This window comes from Pleurodeles waltl, chromosome 1_1 (assembly GCF_031143425.1).
Source record: "Pleurodeles waltl isolate 20211129_DDA chromosome 1_1, aPleWal1.hap1.20221129, whole genome shotgun sequence".
In the NCBI taxonomy this organism is placed as follows: domain Eukaryota; kingdom Metazoa; phylum Chordata; class Amphibia; order Caudata; family Salamandridae; genus Pleurodeles; species Pleurodeles waltl.
In genome coordinates, this window is record NC_090436.1 from 136,028,524 (window position 1) to 136,051,656 (window position 23,133).

Below are 23,133 nucleotides of genomic sequence, written 5' to 3' on the forward strand. Positions count from 1 at the left end.
CTGGGTTAAGATATACACCTTCTGACAAAATGATATGATCAAGATACTCAACAGACAGCTTTAAAAACTGACATTTCTCCCTTTTCAGTACCACACCAGCAATATCAAAAATGTTTAGCACTTGACACAAAATCACATCATGTTTGTGATGATCACATGCATGAATTAACAAGTCATCCTGAAAAACAGATACCTTTTGAGTACCTTTGGGTAATGTAGACATTATTCTCTGAAAGACTGATGCTGCTGACTCAAGGCCAAATGATATGCAGCAGTACTGACATGTCTCCCAGGGAGACGCAAATGCTGTGAAATGATGGGAGTCTGGTGTTAATTCTACCTGGAGCTAAGCAGATGCTAAATCAAGTTTTGTGAACAACTTTGCTTCAGATATGCTAGACAGTATTTCACTAATCTTTGGAAAAGGATGTGCGTCTACCCAAGTCTCTCTATTGAAAGCTCTCAAGTGGACACAGTCCCTTAGTTCTCCATTTTTCTTATTTGCTACCACCAAAGAAGAAAGCCATAATGAGGACTCTACAGGTTCAATGATGCCTTTGATGCACAAACTTTCTAGTTCCTTTTCCAACTCATCCCTGACACTGAAAGGTACCCTCTCAATTTGTATGTGATAGGAATCGCATTTTCTTTAATTAGATTTTTTGTGTTTGAAGCCATTTATCTTCCCTAATTCCCTGAAAAAAATCTTTAGGAATTCATTTAGCAAATTGTCAATGTCAGTAGAATCTCTTTTTACTGTTACTCGTTCACTCGCACCAGGACGCAGTACCACCCCAAGTAGACTGTGATGGACCCAACCGAGTATATGCAGTCCTTTGACTGCTACATGTGTTTTCCCATAAATCCGTTGTCTCTTAAACAGTAGAATATCCTCAAAAAAATTGGAAATCAATCCTACTTCCCTCATAGGAAACAGGTGACCTGTCTGAAGGATTCAATTTATGTGCAACCCAATTTTGTGGAAACATCTCTTGAGTTATCAAAGTGACCGTGGCCCCAGAATCCACCAATAAACGTATTTGTTTTTCGCCAATATGTACATATACATATGGATCAACACACTGATCAGGACTTCCACTTTTTAATAGCTTCATCCTCAACAACCAAAACCATATCTTGAATCTCACACATTAGATCATCAATCTTATCCTCATGCTCATCCAACACTGCTGTTACATTGGTGTTTTTACATTTGATACTTTGACAAACTTTAGCAAAATGGCCAATTTTGCCACAAAGTCTACACTGGACATTCTTTGCTGGGCAGGTTTTCCCCTCTTTCTGATGTGGCAGGTACCCACATCTGAAACATACATTTGTTTGTTTGGAAAAATCATTTAGACTGTTTTTTTCCAGGTTATGAGACCCTGTTTTAATCACTTTACATATATCATCTTTATGATGAACCACATTAACTTGGTCAATGTGTTTGTCTGCCAATTCCTTTGCAAATTTAATTGTTGTTCCAATGCTCCTGGCAACTAATCATGTCAACTAACGATGTATTTCCCATGGATAATAACTTCTGTTTGATGGATTTATCAGTAAAATGACAGATGACTTGATCACGTGTCAACTGGTCTCCAAATGCTTCAAAATGACATTCTGAAGAAAGTTGCCGTAGAACAGATATGTATGTATTCACATCCTCACCATTTTTCTGTTCCCTTCTAAAAAACATATGTCTCACTACTACAAGACATGGTGGAGCATCAAATTGGGTAATTATTTTTTTAATGCTTCTTCATATTCATCCAGTTCTTCTCAATCACCCAGTTGAATATTCGGTAAGTGTTTAAAGGTTGATCTGCCTTCAAACCCCAACAAATGCAACAATAAAAATGTCTTCCTTTCAGGTCTGAACCTTGATGCTCCAGTTGGCCCTAGGTACGCCTCAAATGCATCATACCATTGCTTCCATGGTATTGCTGGCTCCCCTGGTGCATCTAAGAATGGTGGCAGAGGATTTATAGATTGCATTTCTGTATTATTAAGCTAGCTGACAGTATTTGACAACTTTTCTAGAGGAATATTTGCCACCGAGTAAATAACTGTCCCACTGTGTTGTCACAAGAAATATCCCACGCTTGGAAAAACACACACCAGGGATTACATAAATATGTGAGACAATGTGAATGCCATTTTCCACCGTCTATACTTATTTTTAAAAAAACAAGGCATGAAAGTCACCTCAATTCAAAGTATATTCCATATGAAAATGTCTAAATCTCTGAGATTTAGAAATACTGTACTTAATATATATTTAGTTTAATATTCAAAATCAGAATGAGCAAAAAATTTTACACGTAGTTAACAAATCTTGAAAATCAAAATGTAACAAGCTTGCTGCTAAATATGACCAAATAGGTTTAAAACTGCCACCTTGATGCTTTAAAATGCCGCCTGAGGTATTTTCTAAATTTGCTTCTCTGCGTCATCGTTAGAACTATGAAGACATTTTCTACAACCTGTGTTGCCTTTGAGCACAGCTCCCGTATCCTGTTGCACAAGCCCAGTACGTCCTACACTTGCATAATCCAGAAAAGGGAAACGAGATTGCTGCTCACATGGACAGCACCTACTTCTTAGTCCTGGACTGCGATTTTCTGACATATTTCCCTGCAACTCAATCATTCTGTACAATTTTCCGTGCTCGTCTGTGGGTCCTTGCCTGGGGTGATTCAGCCAATTGCCACATGGAGTAATCTGAAAGCAGGTACTTTTGAAGTAAGTGAACTTTAAATATTCAACAAGTAGTTAATAATCACCCCAGTCCACTCCGAGCTCCTCAACCATCTCTGCTTTTCATCCACTCGGTTGACCATTCCAAAATAGAACCTCCACAATATGACATAGAAGTAATATAAAGAGTAGACAGGCTATTGACTGGATCACACCAGCAAAAATATTCACATATATGCAACTGGTGAATACTACACGGGGACCCACTGAAACCTAATGAGGTTGTTTTTCTGTTGTTTATTAATGACAGCTTAGTGTGTAAGGGCATTTATTTACTCTATGTAAGTCTTACATTACAGTTTCAGTGATACTATGCCTCTGGTGTCAACATTATGCCCCATCCATCAGATTAGAAATCATCCAAGCAGGATGCTGGGCCCTTTACCCTTTGTCATTGCGAGCAAGTGTATGTCCATCGACCGATTTCTTTATCTGAAAGCAATATGTAATATAACTACTAAACACTTTTCATCCATGATACAATTTGTGTCACAGTTCTTTTCATCTCCAGTGTCACAATTTCGAAGTTACTCCATTAATCTCTAATGAAGATGCAACTCCATTGTTCGTTCAATATTCTGAGGTAAAGGAAACCCCTAATGAGGATAACATCTCATCACTCCAACAATCTCCTGTCAGCAACATCCTGCTGGTACTGTCAGATGGCCATTACGAGGGGTGAGTTGACTTAAAGAATCCTATCCTTGGGGAGCATCCATTTTTTCAATAATCCTGTCAAACAGAGGGAAGGACAATGCACAAAATTGAAACCAGTAACATTTCCCAAAGTTGATTGAGAGACACTCATATTTTGAGGACTATTGAGAAATGTCATCAGCACAGTGAAAAGTTACACTGGCAACATCTCCATGTGTTGAGGAATGGGGATGCATGATGGCAGTCAGTGGTCCTATGGATGATATAGACCACATAACATGGGGTCAGTGCCAAACTGTAGAGCCAAACCATACATTTCAGTCAACTCGGAAACAACACTTACCTGCAAAGCTCATCCCATTACAAACCCTACTATCAACCCACCTGCTTCCACTCCACAGTAAGAACCTGAACCTAATGTAGACCCAGTAATTATGCTTCACTCACTGGCCTGTCCTCACACAATCCACCATGATTGTGTGCCATGTCAGTACCAATACCTCCCCTATTGGTGCATTTTAAAACATTTTATTTATTTTAACTGTTATAGTAAATATCTTGTGTGCTTTCCTTTCACCTCTGTGTCATCTTATGTAGGCTTACAGGTGAAGATGGGAGTATGAAATCAGCGTAGCAGAATGTGCTAGAGACTCATAAACCAACATAGAGTGCCACATGCCACATACAGTACCATTGGCACATATACAGTTGTATCTGTTTTTTTAAACAGTCTCAATAATTCTTGCATTTTCATTTATTCATTTGCAGTGTTCTTGGCCAAATGGTGAGTTCAGAGACCCCAAACTCCATATCTCTAGATGTTCTATATGGGAAACTGTACTTAAAAGATATTTCTAGGCAATCCCCGTGTTACCCTATGGAATAGAGAAAAACTAATTTATCAGTATTTCACTACCAGGACATGGAAAACACACTAGTACATATCTGTTGGGAATGGCCTTTCTGCAGGGTCACCCCCAAACGTTTTGCCTTCCTCCTTCTCTTTTTCTGACCTCATTTTTCTTTCTTTAGGACTCTGCGCTCTTTACCAATGCTAACCAGTGCTAAAGTGCATATACTCTCTCCTTAAAACATGGTGACATTGGCTCATACCCAATTGGCTTATTTAATTTACTTGTAAGTCCCTAGTCAAGTGCACTACATGTGCCCAGGGCCTGTAAATTAAATGCTACTAGTGGGCTGCAGCACTGGTTGTGCCACGCACATACATAGCCCCATAACCATGTCTCTGGCCTGCCTTTGCTGTGCCTGTGTGTGCAGTTTCACTGCCACTTCAACTTGGCATTTAAAGGTACTTGCCAAGCCCTAAACTCCCCTTTTTCTACATATGTCACCCCTAAGGTAAGCCCTAGGTAGCCCCTAGGGCAGGGTGCGATGTAGGGAAAGGCAGGACATGAACATGTGTGTTCTATTTGTCCTGGTAGTGTGAAACTCCTAAATTTGTTTTTACACTGCTGTGAGGCCTACTTCTTTCGGAGGATAGCATTAGGGCTACCCTCATATACTTTTTGAGTGGTAGATCCTGACCTGAAAGGAGTAGCCAGGTCATATTTAGTATGGACAGAATGGTGATACAAAATCCTGCTTAATGTTGAAGTTGGATTTTGTATTACTATTTTAGAAATGCTACTTTTAGAAAGTGAGCATTTCTCTAAACTTAAATCCTTCTGTGCCTTCCAATCCACGTCTGGCTAGGTTTAGTTGACAGCTCCATTGTGCATTCACTCAGACAACCCCAAACACAGGATGCTCAGTCACACTTGCACACATCTGCATATTGAATGCGTCTTCCTGGGCTGGGAGGGTAGAGGGCCTGACACTTACGTGTCAAAGTACAGTAGCCTGCCCTCACACAAAGGACTGCCACACCCCCTACTGGGACCCTGGCAGACAGGATGGAACTGAGAGGGGACCTTGTGCACTTCTAAGCCACTCTTTGAAATCTCCCTCACTCCAAAAGCACATTTGGGTATTTAAACAGGGCCTCTGCCCCTACCAACTCTGACACTTCTGAGGTAGACACTCTACTTCATCAGACACTTCTGAACAAGACACTTCCTGGAGAAGAGAACCTGAACCAGAACCTGCAACCTGCCAAGAGGAACTGCCTGGCTGCCCAAAGGACTCACCTGACTGCTTTCTGAGAAGGACCACTGTCTTGCTGTCGCCCTGCTGCCTTGCTGCTCTCTGGCTGTGGTGAGAAGTGCTCTTGACGGGCTTGGATAGAGCTTGCCTCCTGTCCCCTGAAGTCTCAGGACCAAAAAGACTTAATTCCTGCAAAAAGAACTCCCTGTGTGGCCGAAATCGCCGCACAGCCTGCAGAAAACAACGCACAGCCTGCATCGCGGTGAAAAATTAACCGCACGCCGAACCGGAACAATGCAGACCGACTTTGCAAGGAGAAGATCGACGCAGAGCCAGCGTAGCGACCGGAAATTCGACACAAGGCCCAGTAGATCGATGCAAAGCCGAGCTGGAACGACACAGTCCAACTTCATGAGAGGAATGACGCAGCGCCTACCCTGCCGTAGAAATTTTCAGGCAGCACCCACCGGATCGACGAAGCCTGTGACTTCATCCTGCAAGCGCCGGATTTCAACACATTGTCCCCAGGGTGTCCGAAAACCCCGCAATCCGAAGAGGATCCAAGACTGAGTGCCGGAAATCGATGCAAAGCCTTCCTTGTGTGAATAATAAACAACGAATCGCTGCATGTGGCCCAAGAAATCGTTGCACTCCTCCCTGTTTTCCATGCATCTCCTCCTCTGCGGTTCCTTGCGTTGATTTTGAATACAAACCAGGTACTTTGTGCTTGCAAGAGACATTTGTTGCTTTTAAGAGACTAAAGACACTTAGGCCCTCATTCTGACCCTGGCGGTCGGTGATAAAGCGGCGGCCAACCCGCCAACAGGCCGGCGGTCCAAAATATGCAATTCTGACCCTGGCGGGAACCGCCAACACAGCCCGCCGCATTAACACTCCGCCCGCCACGGCGGAACAAACAAACAGCGCGGCGGTCCCCGCCAACAGCCAGGCGGCAGACAATGTACCGCCCACCCTATCACGACCCACCAATCCGCCACCTATTCCGGGGCGGGAGCACCGCCGATAAAAACACGGCGGAAACAGACTACGAACGGGAAAACGCTCACCTCCACATACTCCACGCGAGATTCCGGCAGTATGGAACCCAAGTTGCAGGTCATCCCCACACTCCTATACCTGCTCCTGTACCAGGAGCACGCCCGGCGGCGCGGAAGACATCGGTGAGTACTGCACCTACGACACAGGGGAGGGAAAAGATTACCGGCACACACCCACCCACCCACACCCACTACAACACACACATCAATGCATTCCCACAGATCACTGTCACAACCCACAAACCCCCCCTTCTGAAATAATGCAAAGACCAAAAGAAGAGATCTCAAACGGGCAGATATATTGAAAAATGGACAGCAGTAATCAAAATAAATATATAAACTATGTACAAAATATATACAGCTACTAAATGTAGTCCAACCACTGTCCGTGGACCACAGGGGTCCTGAGCAAAGGGGCAAGGCCCAGTCCCACGACAAGAACTCCACGGAGAGAACACTGCAGGGGCATCAGAAAGAAAAAAGGACAGGCACCTCAGGGGGAAGGGAAGGGGGGGCACCTCAGCCACTTGAGTACACGACGCCAGATCCACGAGGGGACTCCATGACCACTGGCCCATCCTGGGGAGAGCAAAGCCACAGTCCATACAGTCCATACAGTGGGTGGCCTGGCCACTGGGCCATCCTGGGGAGAGCAAAGCCACAGTCCAAACAGTCCATACAGTGGGTGGCCTGCCCACTGGGCCATCCTGGGGAGAGCAAAGCCACAGTCCAAACAGTCCATACAGTGGGTGGCCTGCCCACTGGGCCATCCTGGGGAGAGCAAAGCCACAGTCCAAACAGTCCATACAGTGGGTGGCCTGCCCACTGGGCCATCCTGGGGAGAGCAAAGCCACAGTCCAAACAGTCCATACAGTGGGTGGCCTGCCCACTGGGCCATCCTGGGGAGAGCAAAGCCACAGTCCAAACAGTCCATAACAGACTCCACTGCCACTGGAGGAGGCATGTTGGCCAGAGGACATCCTGCAGCCCTGCCCGAGACAGATCCTGCCCTGCCACGTCTGCCAAAGGGCCAGCGGTTCCTGCCTGGAAGGGCCCAGTTCAGCGGTTCTTGCCTTGAAGGGCCCAGTTCAGCGGTTCTTGAGACGGCGGTCCCCAGCGGAGAGGTGCTGGAGACGGCGGGGCCCAGTTCAGCGGTTCTTGCCTTGAAGGGCCCAGTTCAGCGGTTCTTGAGACGGCGGTCCCCAGCGGAGCGGTGCTGGAGACGGCGGGCCCAGTTCAGCGGTTCTTGCCTTGAAGGGCCCAGTTCAGCGGTTATTGAGACGGCGGTCCCCAGCGGAGCGGTGTTGGAGACGGCGGGGCCCAGTTCAGCGGTTCTTGCCTTGAAGGGCCCAGTTCAGCGGTTCTTGCCTTGAAGGGCCCAGTTCAGCGGTTCTTGCCTTGAAGGGCCCAGTTCAGCGGTTCTTGAGACGGCGGTCCCCAGCGGAGCGGTGCTGGAGACGGCGGGGCCCAGTTCAGCGGTTCTTGCCTTGAAGGGCCCAGTTCAGCGGTTCTTGAGACGGCGGTCCCCAGCGGAGCGGTGCTGGAGACGGCGGGGCCCAGTTCAGCGGTTCTTGCCTTGAAGGGCCCAGTTCAGCGGTTCTTGCCTTGAAGGGCCCAGTTCAGCGGTTCTTGAGACGGCGGTCCCCAGCGGAGCGGTGCTGGAGACGGCGGGGCCAAGTTCAGCGGTTCTTGCCTTGAAGGGCCCAGTTCAGCGGTTCTTGCCTTGAAGGGCCCAGTTCAGCGGTTCTTGCCTTGAAGGGCCCAGTTCAGCGGTTCTTGAGACGGCGGTCCCCAGCGGAGCGGTGCTGGAGACGGCGGCCATTCTATGGCCAACTGCTCATTGCCTGGTGGTGCCCTCCTGGGCAGCGGGGATGGTGCTCCTTCAATGCCCACCTGGGCTGTGGGTGGTGGGGCCCTCCTGGCCAGCTGGGCTGGGTCCTCCCTGGGCAGCGGCTATGGGGGTGGTGGGCTCTCCCGGGGCAGCTGTGCCGGTTCCTCCCGGGGCAGCGGCTATGGGGGTTGCGGGCTCCTCCTGGGCAGCTGTGACGGGTCCTCCATGGGCAGCAGGCCTGCTGCCTGACTTCTCCGCCTTGCTGCCCTTGCCCTCCTTAGTCGGGAGTCTGTGGCCCTTTCCTCCCTTTGGAACTGTGGCTGTTAACGGTGGCTGGCTAGTGTCCTGGGGGGATATCGAATCCGGGCTCCGGCGGCGGCCCTTCTGCCTTCTGCTCCTCTTCCCAGGGGGTGGGCTGGCTGTCCCCTTGCTGCTGGGCGAAGATCCAGACCTGCGGGCTGGTGTGCTCCAATACCCCTTCACCCTTGTCAAGGGGGCTGCAGGGCTGGTGGTGGCTGAGGTGCTCTTTTTACCCCGACGAGAAGGAGGGGGGGCTCAGGGTCAGGAAAGAAGGTAGCAGTAGAGAGATAGATTTTCTTGGGACAATGGATAGTGGTAGGTACAGTGGGTATGGGAGTGGAGGGAGAGGATGTGGTTGTAGGTGAGACAAGTTTGCTGTCTTTGGGTGCAGGTGCAGGAGCGGGAGGCTGTCGTGAGGTGGATGGCTGTTGGGTGGGTGGGTGGCTGCGTTTGTGTGGTGTGGAAGAGGGGGTGACAGACACAGTGGGAGAGGACACAGGGGACGTGTAAATGGCAGTGGGGGTGGTGACTGCACGTGTGCGGACTGTAGTGGAGGGTATGCTGGTGATGGAAACACTGGCTGATGGTGAGGTGAATGAAGGTGTGAGTGTAGACGTCACAGGGAGGGAGGAGGGAGACGAGGAGGTGGGGGTCACAGAGGTGGTAGTGACTGTTGGCATGTCTGCATCGGAATGTTGCTTGTGTGAATGTCTGCGTGATCTGTGGTGCTTATGTTTGGATGAGCTGCTCTTGGGTGTTGAGGTGTGTGCAGGCTGGTCTGATGGTGTGGGTGGGACAGGCAGAGGAACAGGAGACTGGGAGGAGGGAGTTAGTAGATGGAGGCAGGAGACAGGGACAATGGCTGCCGTCAGTGCTGAGGCCAGAGCCTGGAACGATCGCTGATGGGCAGCCTGACCCGAATGAATGCCCTCCAGGTACGCATTGCTGCGATGAACCTCCCTCTCCACCCCCTGGATGGCATTCAAAAGGGTAGTCTGCCCAACAATGAGCGTTCGGAGGAGGTCAATGACCTCCTCACTGAGGGCAGCGGGGGTAACAGGGGCAGGGCCTGAGGTGCCTGGGGCGAAGGAGATGCCCGGCTTCCTGGCAGAGCGGGCACGGGGCGAACGCTGAGGGGCTGCTGGGAGGGTGGAGATGGTGCGCTGGGTGGCGGCTGTACCTGTAATGGCGGGGGGCACAGATGGTGCCACCCCCGCAAGGGAGCTCCCTTCCGAGGACGTGTCCGTGTCGCTGCAGGGTCCAGTCGTCCCCGTTGTGGAGCTCCCCTCGCCCTCCGTCTCACTGGTCCAGTCAGACTCTGTGGCATGGCCCTCCTGGGCCATGTGAGATGCAGCTCCCTCCTGCCCCGATGCCACTTCTCCTCCGCCTGATGATGCTGATGCACACAAGCACAGAAAAACAAACAAAAAGGGGGGGGGAGAGAGAAATAAAGAGATTTTGAGTACATGGATCACCGGTACAGTTAGCGGACATGACAGACACAGATGCCCCCTGCACTAAGTTGCGCACTTGGGGTCCGCTACGCATTCCGTGGAACATGCCCTACACGCCTAGAGTTGACAACTGCACCCATGGATGACACGGCCCAGGGATGGCTGTACTGACACACTACTGAGGGTGGTGGCTGGGGACACAGGGGCTTACGGGGGTGCCCAGCCTACAGATATCGCCCTGGCCTAGGGGGACCCACAGCCCTCCTCCCCCACCCAGACACCTCCACTGCGCGACAACAGAGTAGATAATGCTTGTACTCACCCCCTTGTGTCTGCTGTGCTGCCCTCACGCGCCCATCCAAATCAGGGTAGGCCACCGCCAGGATCCGGAACATCAGGGGGGTCAGTTGACGGCAGGCACCCCGCCTACGTTGGGAGGCCATCCCCAGCAGAGACTCGGCGGTCTTCTTGGTCCCACGGCGGATGTCCTCCCACCTCTTGCGGCAGTGGTGCCCCGTCGATGGTGGACCCCCAGGGTCCGGACTTCCTTGGCGATGGCACGCCAAATCCCGATCTTCTCATGGGCGCGGACCTATGTGACACGTACAGGGAGGGAGAAATACCACGTTCAAGTTTGTCTGCATTTTCGTTGCCAGTGGCCCAACGCCCCCCATCCCCGCCAGGCCCCCCGCCAGGCCCCCCGCCAGGCCCAATATGCCCCCCATCCCCGCCAGGCCCCCCGCCAGGCCCCCCGCCAGGCCCAACATGCCCCCCATCCCCGCCAGGCCCAACATGCCCCCCATCCCCGCCAGGCCCCCCGCCAGGCCCCCCGCCAGGCCCAACATGCCCCCCATCCCCGCCAGGCCCCCCGCCAGGCCCAACATGCCCCCAATCCCCGCCAGGCCCCCCGCCAGGCCCCCCGCCAGCCCCAACATGTCCCCCATCCCCGCCAGGCCCCCCGCCAGGCCCCCCGCCAGGCCCAACATGCCCCCCATCCCCGCCAGGCCCCCCGCCAGGCCCCCCGCCAGGCCCAACATGCCCCCCATCCCCACCAGGCCCCCCGCCAGGCCCAACATGCCCCCCATCCCCGCCAGGCCCCCCGCCAGGCCCAACATGCACCCATCCCCGCCAGGCCCCCCGCCAGCCCCAACATGCCCCCCATCCCCGCCAGGCCCCCCGCCAGGCCCCCAAGCCAGCCAGTGGCCCCAAATCCATATTGAATTAAACTCACTTGTTGGTCTGGAGGACCGTAGAGTAGCGCATACTGGGGGAGGACCCCATCCACAAGTTTCTCCAACTCCTCTCCAGTGAAGGCAGGGGCCCTTTCCCCAGTCGCAGCAGCCATTGTCCCTTCCAGACCGAGGTCACAGCAACACTTGCAGTATAGGTCCTCTCCTGTGAAAGTTCAAGTCGCAAGTGGATAAGTAGATAGAAAATGGCGGTCACGTCCGCGGCGGTGCGTACCGCGGCGGTGCGTACCGCCACCGCCGGCGCCCTTCGCCATTGGCTCCTGAAACCCATAGGCTTCAATGTTAACCAATGCGGCTTCGCGCCGCGGTCTTCGACCGCCGACCGCCGCGGTGTGCCACGCCAGCGCATTGACCTCACATCCCATTGTCACACTTCACAGGTCAGGCAGCCGCCATTTCGAGGGTCCACATGGCTCAATTTCAACTGCGTCACACAGGCCTAGGCCTTGCATAGCCACTCAGACACGCCATTCACTGCATAGAGAATCGTTTACTGTGCAAGCTGTGAGTACGTACCTGTGGGTTGCTTGACTGTGTGCTCCATGTTGTCCTTCCTAGGCACCGTCCGCTGGGTTTGGCGAGGAGACGGATGAATCCTCCCGTGTACAGGCCGCTGGTGGACCTGTCGACAATGGAAGCACGCCACATTATCCTGACCTACCGGCTTGACCGTGCCACTATACATGAACTGTGTGCCCAGCTGGAGCCCGACCTGATGTCCCCCATCCGCCAACCCACAGGGATTCCCCCTCTGGTGCAGGTCCTGTCAGTACTCCACTTCTTGGCAAGTGGGTTATTTCAGACAACAGTGGGAATTGCTTCTGGGATGTCTCAGCCCATGTTTTCGAAGGTGTTATCCAGAGTGTTGTCGGCCTTGATGAAATACATGAGGAGCTACATCCTTTTCCCTGAGGTGGGCGAATTGGCTGCAGTGAAGGGTGATTTCTATGCCCTTGGACATATTCCCAACGTCATTGGTGCCATTGATGGGACCCATGTGGCTTTGGTTCCCCCAAGAGACAGGGAGCAGGTGTACAGGAACAGAAAAAGTTACCATTCCATGAACATCCAGGTGGTGTGTTTGGCTGACCAGTACATCTCGCATGTAAATGCCAAATTCCCAGGGTCAGTGCATGACGCCTACATCCTAAGGAATAGCAGCATCCCTTACGTGATGGAACAGCTACAGAGCACCGTGTATGGCTATTGGGGGACTCTGGGTACCCCAACCTGTCGTGGCTACTGACCCCAGTAAGGAATCCCCGGACCAGGGCAGAGGAACGGTACAATGAGGCCCATGGGCGTACTAGGAGGGTGATCGAACGCACCTTCGGCCTCCTAAAGGCCAGGTTTCGGTGCCTGCATATGACAGGTGGATCCCTAATGTACTCACCTAAGAAGGTGTGTCACATCATCGTGGCCTGCTGCATGCTTCACAACCTGGCTTTGCGCCGCCAGGTGCCTTTCCTGCAGGAGGATGGTCGAGACGGTGGTGTTGTGGCAGCTGTGGAACCTGTGGAGAGTGACGAGGAGGAAGACGACGGGGCTGAAACAGACAACAGGGACAGAATCATTGAACAGTACTTCCAATAGGACACAGGTAACAATTCAAACATAATTTAGTAAATGTGAACTACTCTCCTGCATCTCTGCTGCCTGTCTATTTGCCCCAGTGTATGATGACTGAGTTGTGGCTTTTCCCTCCCTATTTCAGATCTGGGGTCCCCACTACGAGTCCTGTGCTTCGTTTCCCCATGGACTACAGCTTTGTGGCAGCTGTTTGTTGACTTCACTATGTACAAGGACATATTTGCACTGTCATGTCAATTACAATATTTTGAAATCACAGCCAGACTCCAGATAGTTTTGTGCAAAATAGGTGTTTATTTCAGTGCTCAAAATGGGATGGGTGGTTTCAAGTGGGTGGGGGCTATGGTGAAGGAATGTCCATGGCAGAGTCCAGAGCATTGTCCAGAGGCCTGTGGAGAGATGGAGCATGGGCAGTTCAAGGATGGACACGGTGACAATGTGGACAGTGGAATGACATCAGGTGTTATCCTTTGCTGGCGGGGGTCTTGACATCCTACTCTGTCTTCTTGCGAGATCTCAGGGCCCTCTTGCGGGGTGGTTCTTCTCCTGCAGGAGGTGGGGGTCTGGTGGGCTGCTGTTGTGCGGGGGCCTCCTGTCCACTAGCGCCGGCGGAGGTGGTTGGCTGTTCTTGGTCCAGGCTAGTGGCAGGGGCCCTTTGTTGTTGTTGAGTGTCCGTCCTGGTGTTGATGAGGTCCTGCAGCAGCCCTACCATGGTAACCAGGGTGGAGGTGAGGGCTCTGATGTCCTCCCTGTACCCCCGATAGTGTTCCTCCTGCAGTACCTGGATCTCCTGGAACCGGGCCAGTACCGTCGCCATCGTCTCCTGGGAGCGGTTGTATGCTCCCATGATGGTGGTGAGGGCCTCGTGGAGAGTGGGTTCCCTGGGCCCGCCCCCCCCCTGTCGCACAGCTGCCCTCCGAGTTGCCCTGTTTCCCTGGGCCTCTGCCCCCTGGCCGGTGTGCCCACTACCACTGCCCCCAGGTCCCTGTTGTTGTTGGGGTGGTGGGTTATCCTGGGTGCCCTGTAGTGGTAGGCACACCGCAGATTGACGCGCCCTGGAGACAGAGGCATGGGCCCGCTGGGTGGGAGCTGTGCTGGTGTTCCCAGAGGGGTTTGGGTCTGTAGTGGCCTGTGCCTGTGTGAGGGGAACCGACTGTCCAGAGGTCCCCGATGGTCCGGGCTGGTCATCAGTGTCCAGGTCAACAGAGCTGCTGTCATCGCTGACGGCCTCTTGGGTGGGGGGTGTGGAGAATTCTGGGCCCTCCGTGGCGGTGTGTTGACGGTCGGGTCCTGCAGGGGTATAGAGGTATGGTTATAGTTTCAATGTGTGGCATATGGGTGTATCTGTGGGTTCCCGTGTCCCCAAGTGCTGGCATTCGTGTGTGGGGGCTTTGGTGAGGGTGGCTTGTGGGGGGGATGTGTATATGCATTGGGCATGCTTTGGTGATGGGTGTCCATGCTTAGTGGACGCATGCAGGCCTAGGTTTTGGGATGTGTGGGTTGTGATGGTGAGACATTGGCAGGGAATAGGTGTGCTGGGGGTGGGGGTGAGGATGGTGGTGGGGGTGAGGATGGTGGTGGGGGTGAGGATGGTGGTGGGGGTGAGGGTGGGGTTTGAGGATGGGGGTGAGGGTTGGGGTATGATTTGGCATGCAGGTGGGGGGGAAGCAGTAGTGAAGCTTCAACTTACCAGTATCCATTCCTCCGCCGACTCCTGCGAGGCCGTCAGGATGCAGGATGTTCAAGACTTCCTCCTCCCATGTTGTAAATTGTGGGGGTTGAGGTGGGGGTCCTCCGCCAGTCTTCTGCACGGCGATGTTGTGCCTGGATACCATGGAACGCACCTTCCCCCGTAGGTCGTTCCATCGCTTCCTGATGTCTTCCCGATTTCTGGGGTGCTGTCCCACAGCGTTGACCCTGTCGACAATCCTCTGCCATAGCTCCGTCCTCCGGGCAATGCTGGTGTATTGGACCTGTGTGCCGAAGAGCTGGGGCTCTACCCGAACGATTTCCTCCACCATGACCCTGAGTTCTTCGTCTGAGAAGCGGGGGTGTCTTTGGGGTGCCATGGAGTGGTGTGTATGATGTGTGGGGTGGAGTATGTGTAGTTAAGTGTGTTGAGTGTGGTGGTGTGTGTTGTTTTGTGTGTGGATATTGTGTGGGTGATGGTGTAGTGTGCCTCTGTGTGATGGTATTCTGTGATCGCTGATGTGTCTCTCAGTGCTTCTTTCTGAATTTTTGGTCATAGGGGTTTGTGGGTGATGTGGGTGTGTGTTTTATATTGTATTGTGTGTGTGGGAGTGGTGTGTGTATGTGTATCAGGTGTGTGGAATTCAAATCGGCCAATGTGGCTGAGTTTTGTTCGTTTGTGTGTATTCTGACCGCGGCGGTGTGTACCGCCAATGGAAAACCGCGTTTGAAAGACCGCCGCGTGGATTCGTGGGTCGTAATGGCATGGGCGTATTTCTGTTGGCGTGACGGTGGAGGTTTGGTCACCTCCACTTTTCCGCCGACCGCTGGTCTGGCGGTCTGTTGTGGCTGTCGGATTTTCGGAGGTTTGGCTGCTGCGGGTCAGAATGACCGTGGCGGGTTACCGCGACCGCGGCGGAATTATGGAGGATTTCTGACCGGCGGTAGGCGCCTTTTACCGCCGAGGTCAGAATGACCACCTTATTATCATTTTTACAGTGATGTTTCAACATATACTTATTGCATCTTAATCATTTTGACTTGCATATTACCAGATTAATATTAGATATTTTTCTGCATACTGTTTGGTGTATTTTTGTGGTGCTATACTGTGTTATTGAATGATTTATTGCACAAATACTTTACACATTGCCTTCTAAGTTAAGCCTGACTGCTCAGTGCCAAACTACCAGAGGGTGGGCACAGGATAATTTGGATTGTGTGTGACTTACCCTGAGTAGAGTGAGGGTCCTTGCTTGGACAGGGGGTAACCCGACTGCCAACCAAAGACCCCATTTCTAACAGTTTCCTACCTTTTTAAACGCACTGCACCCTGCCCATGGGGCTGCCTAGGGCCTACCTTAGGGATGGTTTACATGTAGTAAAAGGGAAGCTTTGGGCCTGGCCGGTGGGGACACTTGCCAGGTCGAACTGCCAGTTCAAAACTGCAGACACTGCAGTGGCAGGTTAGAGACATATTTACAGGGCTACTCGTGTGGGTGGCACAAACAGTGCTGCAGGTCCACTAGTAACATTTGCTTTGACATGCCCTGGGCACCTCTGCTGCACTTTAAAAGGGACTTACTAGTAAATCAAATTTGCCAGTCATGGGGAAAACCAATCAGCAACCCAATTTAGACAGAGAGCACTTGCCCTTTAGCACTGGTCTGCAGTGGTAAAGTGCCCAGAGTCCCAAAAACGAAATTCAGCACCGGATCAAAAACAGGAGGTCAGAAGACAAAAAGATAGGGGAAACCATACCAGGAGCTGACAGGTCTAACATTATGCCACATCGCATTATTGCTAATTACACTGAGTTTGTGGCATAGTTATAGCATAGGAATTCTGGAACAACAGGAATGACCAGAACACAAGTGGCATGACTATCACTCATGGTATTTGCTTTTTTTACGGTATTTTTTTTTACTACGGAATGCTTTCTCGCATCCATAACTGCACTTTGCTTACTTATGCATAATATTCCGGAAAATTCCTGTAACATGAAAGCAAATTATGAGAATTTCACACATCCCTAGTACACATAGCATCCACACATGCACACACAGACATGCCTGAATTCATTTAGTTTGGCTACTGTGCTTTTTTTAGTTGATTTTATCAGGGACTCCTGGACCTTTGGCATATTAGGGTCGATTCAGAGAGGCAAATCTACATGTGGAGATATCCATGTACATAGATTGATGACTTCACCCAGAAATAAATCTCTGCCTAGTTGCAAATCACACACAGCAGGTGGAGATTTATGCTAAGTAGTAAGCATACATGTCCCTTCCCCCTTGTGTGAAGAGGTAGGGGCACATAAAGCTAAAAATATGACTCTAAAGTTTCTACTAGTAACTATTATGGCATGTGCTAAGCATAAAACAGGCAAGTGTAGTTCTACATAGAGTAGTCGGATGTCTTTTCCTAGGCTTTGCAGAGCAGTATGTTTAAGTGTATAGGGAGACAGGCATCATCTGAAGAAAATAACAAACACCTGACAATCATCACAAGTGGAAGGACATACATACACTGGGCTCTGCCTTCTTCCCCTTCCACTGTGTGATGTACTAGAGACAGAGAACAGTTACGTTTATTGTGTATACTTGTTTGTCTGTGTCCATGTGTCCCCTTTGTTCACAGTGTTGGTAAACTCTGAGAAAACCAGACAAAAACCCTCTTAGTGAGGACCAGCACACTATAAGTACTGGTCCCCACAGTGTGTTTAAGTACCTTCAAGCAAGTATATCCACAACTTAAACATACAGTTATATTTGCCTTTGTCCACGTTATAACTTATCCCAGTATCAAAGTTTAACAGTCAATGGCTGGTCCTCATTTTTAGGGACACAGAGTTATGATGTGTCTTTGAGTATGCACAGATACATTATTATCTGTGAGATGAGTTGTGTATTGCCTTTTTAATTTATTAACGATTTACAAATGTGTAACTTCCTAGGTATGTGCATCTTTCAATGTGATTTGTATTGTTCCTTGTCTAAAATGGTATGACTATTATTTCCTTTACTTATCTTCATTTTTTTACACTATATGCTTTGTACTAGTAGTGTTTTTCCTTGCATCCTGTGGTTTAGGTGTAATTTCCAAATTTGGAATGTGACTTATTCCAAGATTTGTCTACTACAGATTTACATTGTGTACGCTGTAGTACTGCTTGAGGAGAGGTGGAGGATCGTTACTAAATTGCAACTGATGTACCCATTAGTAAACATGTTTTTGTATTTGCATGTCCCACTCTAAGCCCCTTCTTAATCACCTTCCCCGATTTTGTGGTATAAAATGCTATTTATCAGCCACTTTCTGCTCCCATATTTATGCCTAAATCGTACAACTATAGGTGTATACAGTAGGGCTTGTGCTCACATCTTAAAGCATTGTAAAATTGGCATACACCTGCTTGCCACTTTTTTATTTACATATAAGTCCCTAGTGAAGTGGTACAGCATGTACGCAGGACCAGCGAATTAAATGCCATTAGTGGGTCTGCAGGACTTATTGTGCCACCCGCTTAAGTAACCCTTTAAAAACTTGTCTCAGGCCTGCCATTGCAGCTTGTGTGTAGTTTAAAACTAATAATTCAGCCTGGCGAAATAAATATTTACAAGGCCTAAACTTCCATTTTAAATACATACAAGTCACCCCTAAGGTAGGCCCTATTGCAGCGTGCACAGTATTTAAAAGGTTGGATATGTACGATAAAGTTTTATATGCCTTGGTAGCAAAAAACATGCAAATTCATTTTCACTACTGTGAGGCCTACCTCATATGTGGGGGGAAGTCTAGACGTTTATCATACTTCAAAGGCTTACACCAGGTATTAATGTTGGACCCTCAGGCCAACTCTTCAGTTTAGGCCTGGACCGGCGGAGGACCCTTGTGCCTTCACTTCAGAGGACTGCCCAGCTGCATTAGGAATGTGTCATACCTCACAAGCATACTTCACAAGACTGCACAGATGTATCATTTCCTAACACAGTTAATGACAGGTGTAATCATTTTTAAACTAAAAACATTATTTTTGTTAAGATAAAATGCAAATCAGACATTGAGGTATTTCAGCTACTATTAGAAAAATAATAACAGAAAATCATTTTAATCTCTAAACAGTGGTATACTTGCAAAACATATTATTTAGGTTGTCAAATAAACTCTTGTAGATATTAATAATCACATAACAAAGATGTTGCCGATTAATATATTGCTTATTGAATAATATGCAATAATAAACACTTTTAAAATCAGTATTCAAATATGTTTGCACTTTCTGCCTTCCATCCATCTTGTTTACTTGCTCCGTTCAGTCTATATCACTTCCAAATGCATACCAGACACATTAACATCCCATCGTCCATTTTTAGGAAAGAAGTTTATGATAATTCAAGAAATGTGTTAGCTTCATTCACATTATAAATATCTCATCTGTGCTCAGCATCTCATCAAATATTTGCTCTTGTGTGTATTCCATATGCTCAAAGTTAGCTAGTGAAATAGGTGTTAATCTGAGGGTCACCCGAGCACAAAGAAGGGAAGTAAAACCACACATGTATTTTTGAACATGTCAGTCTCTATTAGTGATTAATGCAGCAAAGCGCTCATGTGGTCACTACTGTGTGCTGGAAATGAAGTAATTAACACAGGAGCACATTGCAGCTCAAAGTGATGGAGCATCAGCGGTCAAACAAGTCAGCCAAGGGGGGCATGCCTTCAGCCAAAAGAGACTTCACATGATTGATAACGCAGGGGCTGTCTCAATCAGAGCAGGACTGCGAGCTAAATTCAGCGTTTGAAAATGTTTTAATACAAGCCCCTCGTGGCACTTGAGAAACAAGGTTTAAAGTGAGGGGGGACAGTTCACGAGTCTAGTTTTTTCCTGAAAAAATAGCGGCAAACCATTCCTTTTGGAGAACAGTTTTCTAAACACGCATGCTCAAGAGCCACATGTTTAAATGCAAAAGAGAAACTGAAAAAATATTGTAATTCGACGTCTCACGAGCGTTTTTGAAGTAGTAAATCGTTTTGTTTTTTTAAATAAAGAATTGTGTTCTGCCCTCCCCCGGCGCAGGGTTCGGAACAGGCTGAGGAGCTCTGGTCCTGCAACAATGAAAGCATCCTTTTGCACTTAAGTCGGCAAGGTATTTTTTCCGTGTATCCTCTAAAGCCTCTGAAGCCCTTTCAGTTTGACCGAAGAAGCAGACACAAGCATAGTATTTTGTTTAATTACCAATCGTCATTAAGTCGATAAAGCAGATTTTTCCAAGCCTAAACTCTGCACAAAAAACAGACGATATCGAATAATCTGAAAAGTGAACTCTAATATCAAACAAATAAAGCATGAAATAAAACAATGTAACCACCCTGTGTAAAAAGAAATTAAGACAGACAGTGTGAAAGGTCAGACAAGTACTGAATAGAAGAAAAATGCGGGAAGGGGAACCGGAGATGCTTACATTAGAAGAAGAAAGGATTGTGATGAGGGCCTGAACGAATAAAGAAAAGTGCTATATATGTTATCATTCATTGTCCTTGCAGGACGAGAAGCAGTTAGGTGACTTTTAACAGCAAAACAATAGGATGGAAGAGTGGAACTGTCTGGGATTGCATAGCTGAGAGGACAATAGTGAGTCACTTTAGTGAATGTATTATTTTATTTCGGGGGTAAAGTGTCTTATACATGGAAATCTGCGGAATACTCGCAGGCCTTTTAGGTGCTATCCAGAAACATTTCCATGGCCCATTCCCACCCTGGAAATAGTGAGACATTTATTGCTGTCAATGGCAGGAGTGAATGAATGCAAAAGAGAAAACGTCAATAATTGTTGGAGGTGTGGTTAAAGTACTTTCTTCACGAGGAAAGTTCTTTCCATAGGGTGATAAAAAGAATGTCTAAAGTTATCACCTGAAAACCCAAGTGTTTAAATATAGACCAGGTGCATTTAGGCATATGTAATTGTATACGCACGAGAGCTTTCCTGAAACTGTTAAAACGTCACACGAAAGCTTCTGAATTTGTTTGTGATTTTGACAAAACTGTATCACTCTGCACCAAAGATGGCGTATACATTTATAAGTGTAGATTTACTATTTGTTTTGTGAGTTGGGCCTTGAGAGTGCACTTTAGTTGTATAAGCAGACATGAATATAATATTCACTTGACAGCCGAGCAAGTAGGAATGCCGAGCAGTATTGATGGAAGGTAATGCTTGAGTTTATGGCACGGAATGGAATCCCAGCTGCACTCCCTGTACCCCACTTAGATTTCCCCAGGTAAATTATATTAATAACCAGGATATTTGTCTTTTCCAGGAGACTTGGGCTCAGGGCCAAGTATATATAGATGGGTTCTTATCATATTGTATCGAGGCTCAACCAGCAGAGAGGGGTTTAGTACGTGCTAAAGGGGGCCTATTGCTACTGCTAAATAAAATACTACAGTGTGCCCACTCTATGCTAAAAATTGACTCCCCTGATTTAATCGGAGTACAACTTACCTTTGATCGAGATTTAAGATTATTTTAATTAATGTTTATGCTCGATCTGTTTCACGGGCAATAGAGTCTCAGATTTTGGTGCAGCTGTCTGAGTTTTTGCATACCCTACACCCTCTGACAAATTTAGTGATTGCTGGCGACAAGAACTGTACTTTTGAACCTCCCTGTTTAAATACTGGTTTAATGGATGAAGAAGATGAATTGTGGGGTATTCCACAAATAACGGACAAATAATTGTGTATTCACTCTTGTGTTGCTTCCCAACTGATATCCCTATGTCTCAAACACTGTCTTAGGTCTTGCAATGGCCGAACTCCCTGTGATCTGGGGCGTTACAGACTTTTAAACGTGGCTTGTCCACCAAGATTATTGATTACATTTTAGTAGACGTCAGGTTATGGCCTTCCCTAAAAGACATGAGGGTGGACCAACACATGAGAACAATCACAATCCCCTGCTTCTTACCATATATAATGATGTATTTAGGAGATCTCAACATGGCCATCGTACTGTGGTTCCAACACCACTGGTGGATAATAGTTCCTATCGGGTCTGTTGGCCTAAAGTGCTGTCTAACCCCTCTTTGATAAAAGGGATATATCAGTTGTTTGTTGATGTAATGGCTGTATATGAGAAAAATGAAACTACTGATATTCCTATTCTCAGCATTCATGGAGATTTATTGACGAACTCCAGATTCTTCTCTATAAAAAGACCAGTATTAAACATTCCGACTGTAAGCCTAAATCCAATGCGTGGTTTAATAAGGATTGCTCTGAGGTAAAAATAGTGCTAAAAACAGTTATTGCGACACGTTCCCAGAGGGCAATACAATCTGCTAGACCCACCTACAATAAGACCATATTGCACGCAAAGAAAAACTGTGAAGATTCAGTTTGGCATAACCTGCTTAATGCTATTAAAACCAATGACAATGTGATAGTCTGGAAGTTACTATCTAATAGTCAAAAAGAGGGTAAGAGCACTACGAGTAATTATATTCAACCTGAGAGCTGGGTGAGTTATTTTTCTAAACTCTATGCCCTACCTTGTAATCTTTCAAATCATGAACCCCTTTCCCCGCTGACGGTCAGGACGAATTTCTCTCTGGGCAATCTAGGACCAGAATGCTTCACATATGAAGATCCAATTATCTTCACTGTGGATGAAACTGTTGCAGCAATTAAATCCCTAAAATCCGCCAAAGCGCCAAGACCAGATAAGATTACTGGGGACTTATATAAATCTGAACCAATAGTATGGTCCTGGTATATAAACATGATTTTGAATAAAAGTGCAGCAGGGGGTCCAATCCCGAGTGCGTGGAAAGGGGACAAAATAATTCCAATTCACAAAAAGGTCAATGTGAGCTCCCCAGCAAATTATAGACCTATTAGCCTCAATGATAATCTCCCAAAAAAATTTGCCAAACAACTTTTGGGAAGGCTATTAAGCTAGGTTCAAGACCATCAGCTGCTATCCACACTACAGGCGGGTTTTCACCCAGAAATCAGTACAGTAGACCAGGTTTTCAGGTTGATGCTTTTGTACTGGAAATACATAGTTCTTGCCAAGCAAAATGTATATGCTGTTTGTGTGGACCTTCAATCCGCTTTTGATATGATACCCAGGGAAAAACTATGGGAAGTGTTATACAGAATGGGTACTCCCAATAGTATAATCCCTCTACTTCAGCAGTTACACGAGAATACTTATGCCCAGGTGAGATGGGGTAATCAGGGAGAATTAACAGAACATATCCCTATTCAGAGGGGGGTCCGTCAGGGATGTGTCCTGGCTCCAGCCTTATTTACCTTGTTCATAAATGAGGTGGTACAAGTATTGTCTACTTGTCAGAATGATGCCCCCTCCTTAAACTCGCAGGAAATTCCAATTCTATTGTTCGAAGGATGATTCTTTACTTAT